This window comes from Electrophorus electricus, chromosome 13, assembly GCF_013358815.1.
Source record: "Electrophorus electricus isolate fEleEle1 chromosome 13, fEleEle1.pri, whole genome shotgun sequence".
Classification (NCBI taxonomy): domain Eukaryota; kingdom Metazoa; phylum Chordata; class Actinopteri; order Gymnotiformes; family Gymnotidae; genus Electrophorus; species Electrophorus electricus.
This window is the reverse complement of record NC_049547.1, coordinates 6,600,571-6,610,570: the sequence shown is the minus strand read 5'-3', so window position 1 is coordinate 6,610,570 and position 10,000 is coordinate 6,600,571. Positions and strand designations below refer to the sequence as shown.

At 45.5% G+C, this 10,000-nt stretch overlaps 1 protein-coding gene across 2 annotated transcripts in view; it reads right to left on the bottom strand.

Annotated features, from left to right (window-relative positions):
* esrrga (estrogen-related receptor gamma a) overlaps positions 1 to 10,000 on the bottom strand; it is a 133,202-nt gene that overhangs the window by 99,799 nt on the left and 23,403 nt on the right. The window lies entirely within an intron of this gene.

Genomic DNA, 10,000 nt, shown 5'->3' with positions numbered 1-10,000 from the left:
GTGCAGTCAAGCACAACTAAGCCAGTGCAGAGACACAATGAGAGCGTTTACAGTAATCATCTCCTTTCACACTTGCTGAGGCTCTTAAAAGGTGCAGGGATGGTGAACTTCCCATACTGCGCCCTGCCCCGACAACCCAGCGTGCCCTCAACCCGACGCCGCTGTCCAAACAGGCACACTGCATACACCACAGTCTAGCAGCCACAGCCAATTCGCTTCCAGCTCGACTGTGCCCGTGTTGTCCGATAAACTGTCGGCCTGAGACTAAAATGATGGCTGCAAATGTAGACTTTGCCTGGAAAAGTACTATGTATGAATCATTCATATCTGATTTCATATTTTAAAAAAGTGGAACATCATTTGAAGAGGAAAAAAGTACATTAAGCTGAAGTGAAGGAACACTCTCCCACCTTGAAATTAATTTGGATCCCCATATGATCAATTTTGGTTCAGAGAGGACAGCACGCTTAAAGTATGCCTCTATTCCTGAGACAGCACATATAAATATACGTCGGGAATTACAGACATGCCAGTGTTTAAAGCACTAGGGTTGGGTGCTACTGCCTAGGCCTGCTTTCTGGGCGCTGATGAAGTGAACTACTTTGGTGCATTGCAGCAAGGTCTGGTTGTGAAGTGCCCTACCTGGGTTACCAGGCACAAAGTCAGGCTCGCCTAATCTGAGTTCCTGAACACTGATCACATTCGGATTATCCAATTAAAGATAGGCAATGCCACGTTTGGACCGCTCTCGGGCCAGCCGGCAGCCACAGGAGCTCCAACATCAATTTTTCTAAGTGCTTTTAACAGATTACAGAGAGAGGGCTCGGTGATGGGGCCGGGGGCCGGGGGACGGCAAGCCCCGCTCCTCCATGCCGCATTACTGTAATTGGGTGAAGGCACTGGAGAGGAGGAGGAGCGAGGAGGAAGACTTCCTAGGAGGGAGGAAGTGTCTATGGCTTTTCCACTTTGTCTTGGGGAATCATGCAAAAATAGCAATGATCATAAAAGGCATTGCTGCTGGGCCGCGTGCCGTTGATCGGTTTACTGTGGGGTGGAAGACCGCTGATTTGCAGTGAATGTCACTGAGAGAAGAAGAGAGGTAACGGTTTAGTGGTTTAACTGTAGTGAGTTTTCCTAAGCAAACACCTCTGCAAATTGCTTACTAAATGTAAGGCTCTTAAGTCTCCCTCTCTCTCTCTCTCTCTCTCGCTCTCTCTCCGTTTGGTGGTTTGCACAGCAATCGAGGATCTCCTAAAGAGTGACAGGACTTTAAAATGCTCTGGAAAAAATACATTCCATATGGAATTGCCTTTGCATATTCACAATAGTGTATTATATATACATTCTTTACATGGAATACATGGAAATACAGGCAAAAAAGAACAAAAAAGACAAAAGAACAACTAACTTCTCAATAATACAAATGCTTGTTCAGGATATTACAGTGAATACTGAAGTGGGTGCCATTACCTCTCACTCATTCCGAATGACACAATGGGTCTCAGGCAAAGCATAATTAGAAAAATGTCAATGTGACATATTCTTCTAACAGGCCAATGTGGCTTATCTAAACACGCAAATTGCTGCAGATTCCAGCAGCTTGAGAATGCAGCTTTCCAATTCAAGACTGGCCTAAAGTATGTGTACTAAGTGTGTGTGTGCGTGTGCGTCATATTTCTAATCTCTGTCTAATCTGTCTCTGTGATAAAGGCCAGACACCTGACTCCACTGACTCCAGCAAGTGTATATTATCTGGAGTGTATGAGGGAGCAAAAACACACACAGACACACACACACACATGCGCACACATGCACAAACAAACTTGTTTGAATAATCACAAAGAGCAGCACACCCTGGATGTATTTGAATTAATACTCAGATTAGGAAGCAACTGATTGGAAGGACCCCAACCTCCAGCCGCAAGCAGACCTCAATATCAAAGCTGTAAATACCACCAGCATTTATTTTAAGAGCATATTATCTTCAGCAAACCATTTAGGGGGGAGTGATATTTATACTCTATCAAGAGGAATTTCCATGCCTTTTAGCTTTAGTTATCAACGGATCTCTTGCGCACAAAAGGCTGATAACAAAGGCAGTGCTTCGCCATATTGCCAGGCCATGGCAATTAGAATGGGCTGCCTGGGGCCACTCTTACTGTGAGGTGAGTCTGCGTGTGTGTGTGTGTGTGTGTGTGTGTGTGTGTGTGTGTGTGTGTGTGTGTGTGTGTGTGTGTGTGTGTGTGTGTGTGTGTGTGTGTGTGTGTGTGTACACAGGAGAGACCACAGCCTTGTGCAGGATAACCCATGACTGGTGGAACTGTTTTATAATTGAGGTCCTGTTGCCTTGAGCATATAGTTTGTTAGTAGAATATCCAATCCACTTTCCCCTGAGTAAGGCCAGTGCTGGATATGACGTGTGTGCGGAGGCCAGTGCTGGGTATGACGTGTGTGTGGAGGCCAGTGCTGGGTATGACGTGTGTGTGGAGGCCAGTGCTGGGTATGACATGTGTGGGGAGGCCAGTGCTGGGTATGACGTGTGTGTGGAGGCCAGTGCATTGTTCCAGTCATACTGAATGTGAAATCATTCATACGATTTCAGTCATTTTCTTCTCATTTTCAAGGTGTGCAATACTGAGGTATTGTGGTTAAAAATGTACTCAGGTAACTTTGGTCCTGTCTGTGCTCTGCCTACTAACTTGAAAAACAAGTTTGAGTTAACTGCTCAAATATCAGTACAACACAGAAAATAAATGTTGTTTAATTATGAACAATGAAAAATTAATATTATATTTTAGGATGTAAAAATTCCTCAGGCACCTGAGACTACCAATGAGGAGTTACATCTCACTTTACATTTTAGAGAACCAGAAGAACCAGGAGTTACTTTCCCATCAGGTTTTGTTTTCTTCTTAATTTTGGCTGATAAAAGCAATTCTTACTGTGATGAATTTAAGTACCTTACATTTGAATTTAAGTAACTTATGTTTTCTAAACCAATTTAACACCACACAGAACGTACAACACTACAGCCCTCAAGCTTTAGATAAACTTACTGTAGTACTGGATTTTCAACAGTTATCAACATCGTGACTTTAACTCTGCAGAGTCAGACAACCAGCATAAAAGTGAATTTAAATCAGAATAATATGATTACCAGATCCTGACATTTTTTTGAATCTCTGATTAGCATCGGGGTTCTAGATCATGCAACTTTCAGCAATGCAAATCTTTCCTTCAACAAGTTCACCCAGAATCTGATGTCCATAGGACTGCCTTGAAAAGGGCCTTTACACTAATCTAACCACAGCATGACCATGGTGAGACAGCCGGGACATCACCTGCCTACATGCGCAGAGCACATCCAGGAATCTGACCAGACTTGTCAAAACAAAAGTCCACTTGGCATTAAATTTATGTCACCTTTAAAAATAACCTCGACACAACTAAACCCAGAAAAATCAAAACATTTTTTGTGCCCCAGACATTTGGTCATAAAAGTGAAACTAAACAAGTATTTGAGACCGACTCCCTTTGTACAGTGTAAGAGCCGTGTTGACAAACGCGGTACTTCCTTCATTCTCACACCCTTAAAAAACCACGCATGCATCCGTTTGCACGCACGGTCCTACATTAATCAGCTCCAGTCGCGCTCACACGTACTGCAATACATCAATTACCACGCTTTTTAAACAAATTCCGCCTCGGCGGCAGACACCTTATTAGGACCTGGAGTAGAAGTGCAGGCCTAGGAGTAAAAGTCTATTAACACAGCCTTGTCCAGTGCTATTGTTTGTGTCTCCATGTCCACAAACAAATCCGACTCTGCATTACAATTAACGGCAGAGAGAGAGGGACACAGAGAGAGAGAGAGAGAGAGAGAGAGAGAGAGAGAGAGAGAGAGAGAGAGAGAGAGAGAGAGAGAGAGAGAGAGGGGAGAGACAGAGAGAGGGATGGGGGGTTAGGAGGAGGAAGAAATCCTTGTAACGACTTCCAGCTTGCTAATTTCACAAGCTAATAATAAAAAAGGCCATTGCTATGCACAGGCTGGCCTCTGTCTGCCTCCGTACCGGCGCTGCACTCCAGAGGCCCACTGCCATTGTTCACATGAAAGACAATTAGACCCAGGAACATCAAACCCAAAAATGACAATCTGCTAAGCGGCCCTGGGTATTGAAGGCATTCTACTCTCCATTTTCTGGACTGATAGACAACAATCCTCCAAAGGGCGCTTCTTTTCAGAGCGCAGAAGAAAAGCAGAAAAAGGCGTGGAGGGGCGGGGGTGGGGTGGGGGGGCAGCCCTGCTCCCTGATTTATGCATCTCAGAATTTATTAACCTGACTGCTGCCAGTTGAAGTTCTGCCACTTTTGTAGCCGCAAGCTTTCAATTCCCTACACGTCTACAGAAATACACTAATAATGGCAGGCACGTATTTCCATATTACAAAATAAAAGTGGGTGGTGGGGGATGAAATGGAAAGAATAAGGAAGGCATAACTGTGTGCGTGTGTACATGTGTGTGTACGTGTGTGTGTACATGTGTGTGTACGTGTGTGTGTGTGTGTATTTTCAGGAGGGTGTATGGGTTTTGCAACAAGTTCTCTCTTGAGACAATTGTTCCGGTTTGCCGGTGAGGGTTGGGTTTCCAGACGGGTGGGAGAGTGGGTTCAGGCCATAATGATGGCCTTCCCATCGCATCACTCATAATAAGTACCCTCCATGTCCCTGCAAAGGGAGCCCACAACACCGAACCAACCAGCCCTGAAAAAACCAAAGGCCATATTCTCCCACATTTAATAGCATCGCTGTTGCCGAGGGAGCTGTGAGAGAACCCGAAGAGCAGCCTATCAGAAATCCTGAACAACTTAGCGAGGAAAGGAAAAAAAAAAAATCACTAATGAAAAAGAAAAATCAGTCAATAGATGAGGATGTTGCTGTGGGCTCAGTGTGGGGCGTTCCTGCCCCGCTGGAGCTGAGGCTTCAGCGGAGGAAGCAGGACAGGCCGGGCCTGGGTGTACTGGAGGGCCAGGAATAGAGGCAATCGATAGCTTTGACTGCACACATTCTCCAGGGTGGAGATCATTGTCTTTCTGAGTGGGGGCGGAGATCTGATCTGCGACTGCTGTGGACGGCTGGGGCAGGGGGGCGGCATAGGTTTGTGGGCCGGAAACTGGATGCCGACGTGGGTAGAAGCGAGCGCTACGCTAATGCGGTGAGGTAATGTGGCAAAGAATAGAAATGGAGGTAAAAAATAAATAAATAAATAAAATGGGGCCTTAAAATACCACCTCATAGCGATCGAGGGAGTGATGCACATTACTGTACGTGTCAGGGTAGTGGTCGTAGATGCTTCAGAGGTGGCAATCACCGAGCCCCTGGAAATTTTGTAGCCAAGGCTAAAAATACTGTTACAAAATATTTTTGACAAAACCACACATACATTTCATGTTAGAAACTTATAAGAAAAACTTGATGATGAACTTTAACCCTGGAGAGGGAGAAGGCAAGGGGCATTCCGAAGCGTGGCTGCTACGTAATGACTAATTCATTCACTTCCAGGGTTCGCGGCTAGGGCTCGGGCCCTGTTATCGGCTCGGACTCGGGATGGAAACCCGTATTGATCAGGCCAGCAGTCAATGCCCATCAGAAGGAACCAGACCAGGCCATTAGAGTGGTAGTCAATGGCCAGAGCCAGCGAGGGGGTAACTTTAGCACGGCCTCGAAGGCACATCGACGAGAACCTAATCCCCCTCTAAGTGGCCATTCTGATACTGCCATGCACCTTCTCAAACGCTTCCCAGAGCAGTGCGTCGTGGGGAGGCGTGGGGGGGGGGGGGGTGGTCAGGTCACAGGAGCATCTGCAGCATGAGACAAATGAAACTACTGCACAGTCATACACACTAGTGACATGACTAACTAGTATATAGAGGAGAATAGCATTGCATTGCTGTACATATGTACACTGAAAATCTGGCTGCAGGGAATGCTAAGGAACTGGGGATGTGTCAGTCCGAAGGCCGACCACTGAAAGCTCAGATGAGGCACAGTGCACTAGGGCTAAACACACAAGGCCCCAAAACAAGGCTTAGGTTAGGATGGTGTGACACTAGGATCACACATGTCAAATACCTCGGCTACAGGGCAGTGATCTTCAAAAGTGATACTTACAAGTAGAAAACCTACCTTATTCCAGTCTACAGTTATATTCATCTGCAGAAAAGGAAAGAAAACAGCATCAGTGTCTTACTAAGTGCTGAAGACAAAACCATGGCAACAAACACAAGCCAAACAACCGGGCTCGGCCCGGCGCTCTATCCAGTGGGCTAGGTGTGACCCGCTCATCACCCAGAGCGGCGTCGCCATGGTGGGCAGGGACTGGTGGTCAACTGGTCGGCGAGCTGAGTGCATGCTAATTAGTGCTCAGCTGAGGAATGAGCACGCATTAGCCACGCGACTAATCAATAGGAAAAACCACTGAGCAAAACTCCTATTCAGCCATTTATTTTAGGTGCTGCTCACCTCTGTTCCCCGCTCTCATTAGCAGCTTAGTTTTGGAGGAGTGGATGTGTACAGAGGAAGAAAAAGAGACCATAAATTTTGTGTGCACCCACAAACCCTCCAGAATCACCAGTTACAGGCCACATTAGGCCCCATTACCATGTAGACAATACAATGGCCCAGCATATAAATCAATTAGATTTATATTTGGATGAGATTAGTTGTTGACCCTTGACATGGTAGTTTTAGTGCATAACAACTTGAGCTCAAAGCATCTTTCTTATATTTCTTTGATTCCACTATTAAAGAAATAAACAAAGCCACTAAAAACAAAATTATTTTGGTTTACTGTTGGTTCATACATTTGTATGAATTGGATGTCAGCAACCAATTCCTAAACGTGTAGTCATAGTCTCTGTTTTATTTTTCTGAAGTCACAGAATGCACCTTTAAATGGTTGCATTGCTCTTTATTACTCCAAATAATTACTAGTGTTCTCCTAATGGGCATACAGAAATCCCCCATGCATGAACTGAAATGTGGACGCGGTACACACTTGGCACGTTGTGGTTTTCCCCTTGTTTACCCACACATACTGTCATTCTCTCTCTCTCTCTCGCTCGGCTTTTCTCTATCAGTCTCTCCCCTCCTTCCCTTATCGGTCGTCCTTTTGGGAGTAGCAGCGATTAACTAAAGTAAACTTGGCTTTACTTATCGTATTGTGCTCAGGAAGCCCTGGATATACTGCCGGCAAAAATCATTCCAATGCAAATGCTGAACTCCTCCGACTCTTGTTTGGCTCTGTGGTGCCCCCATCAGTGAGGGAATGTAATGTTTACTGGGTGCCAGGAGGACCAGGCAGAGGCAACCAGGGTCCTCTCTAACTGTCCCTCACTGGCGACCAGCTCGGCTAGTAGGAGGGATCATGTGCTGCACGAAGGGATTTAGTTTACAATGCAATCTCTCCTATTCCTTCCCAATTTCACAGACTGGGGAGGGCAATATGGAGAGAGAGAGAGAGAGAGAGAGAGAGAGAGAGAGAGAGAGAGAGAGAGAGAGAGAGAGAGAGAGAGAGAGAGAGAGACACAGAGAGAGAGAGAGAGAGGAAAAGAGAGTGAAGCTTATGGTGGCTGGAACTACGGCTAAATGCTGTAATACGCTATTAAATGTTTAATCCCAGCTGGGGGTAAGAGGTCGCTCTCTCTGGAAGATACAGTGTGAGATCAATGGCTTCACACAGCAATGTTCTTACATGCGCGCGCACACACACACACACACACACACACACACACACACACACAAACACACAAACACACAAACACACACACACACAAACACACAAACACACACACACACACACAAACACACACACACACATACACACACACATACATACACACACACATACATACACACACACATACACACACACATACACACACACATACACACACACATACACACACACATACACACACACATACACACACACATACATACACACACACACACAGCAAACAGCAAACAGCAAACAGTCCCAAACAGCAGGGCTGATGGATTCCAACAAAAGAAATATGAAGGCCTGCTTGCAATGGAACCTTAAAGTTGGCTCTGCAATTTGACAGCTGCCGAAATGGAGAGATTATACTCAGAATTGACTGCAGCTCTATTTACTGAAGACTAGCACAGGTTAGCACATTAAACCCCGCCACCACACATTAAGCCCCCAAAGCATGGCCCGCGGCACAGGACACTGAGTAAGCAAAAAGAGAACCAAAAAAATCCAAGCACACCAAATCTCACCAGTGACAGGACAAGGTATGAGAGTGAAAGGACAAAGTAAACAGTAGACGTTAGATCACCAACTAATGAGAGAGAGAGAGAGAGAGAGAGAGAGAGAGAGAAAGGAAGAGAGGGAGAGACGACAAAAGCTCCCATGTCCATGGAGGGAGGCAGAGTTACTTAGAGAAAGAAAATAGAGCCCCCCCTCCAGCACGCATACCCCTCATTGGTGATTAATCAGCCGACTCACAGCCTGGTGCACATTAACCAGATAATTAATAATTTCTTAGGGGATGCCAGCTTGGCAAGAGTTTTATCAACCTGAGCATGAGGATGAGGGGGAGGGTAGCAGAGCTGAGGAGTGTGTGTGGAGGGAGGAGGAGGAGGAGCCTGAAGAAGCACGGGATCATCATTATCATCTGGAATGAATATTCATGAGGATTGGAACCCACAGCCCACTGGTAATGAGTCCAGAGCCTGGTGTAGTAATCCTCACCCATGGGCCCTGCTGAGCACTCACCCTTGTGGAGGTGTCAAAGAGGGGGCACACACACATTTCTCACATGCACTTTTGTTCAAAATAGGTACCCATTACGCTATTTCATACTATTTTACTAAAACGTCTCCATTGTAACATTTACTAAAACGTCTCCATTGTAACATTTACTAAAACGTTTCCATTGTAACGTTCATACTATTTTACTAAAACGTTTCCATTGTAACGCACATGAACACACATACCCTTTGATATCAACTTATATTTACTTGTAAACTTAAATACAAACTTGCATGAATGATGTGGAGAGATTAGTAAAAGTGTGACATAAATTGTAAGGTTAAGATTTTTTATAAAGATTTCAAGCAAGGTCATATTCTAGGGCCTGTTTACTGCAGGACACCGTGAGCCGTGTGTCATTTTAAAGCTGCTCTTGTCGGGAGCAGTTTGCCACCGCAGTCTGCTACAGGTAAAGCTGAGCGAGTCAAACACAGGCCATGGCTCTTCCCTTCTGCTTCAGACACGGCAGAAGCTCTTTTCACACCCGGCGCCAACGGAGTCCCTCAAGGCCCACACCTTCACCTCGGCTGTTCTCTAGAACCCACGTCAGTGCGGTGCAGACAGACCAGCCTGCTCCCACCATGACATAAGACAGCCTGGAATCATCTGCTCCCACATTTAATTGAATTAAAAGGTTTAATCTAAATTCCAAACTCTTAGTTTAATGTTTAATTCCTAATCTGAGATTATTCAGAGACACACATGCCAGCAATAGAGCACTCACTTTGGAGGCTTATTTTTCTTTCTTTCCGTATGTTCTAGACACGGGGCCCGACTGGAGAAGGCAGGGTCTGGGTTTGGCTACATGTTTCCGCCCTCATAGCCACAGCTCTCAGAAGCAAACATCAAAAGGCCTTCAGCCAAATTGAGAGTGACAGCTCCTTCATTTGTATTCACTGTGACATTACAGATCTAAACTGGAGTCTTAAGGCTTTTTTAACTATTTGTCAGGGGAGGCCCATTGTTCTTCCCTGCTTAGATCTCAGCTTCTGAGACTCTCCACTTCTCTGCATACTTGCCGTTAACTTTGAAGCAACGTTTTGCTGCATGTCGCGGGTGCAAATGCGAACAGGGCTGGCTGTCAAGAAATTTCCCAAACCTGGGGAAAGAGAGAGAAAGAGGAATGGGAATATGCGTTCATACCTGAACAGGTCTGCATGTATG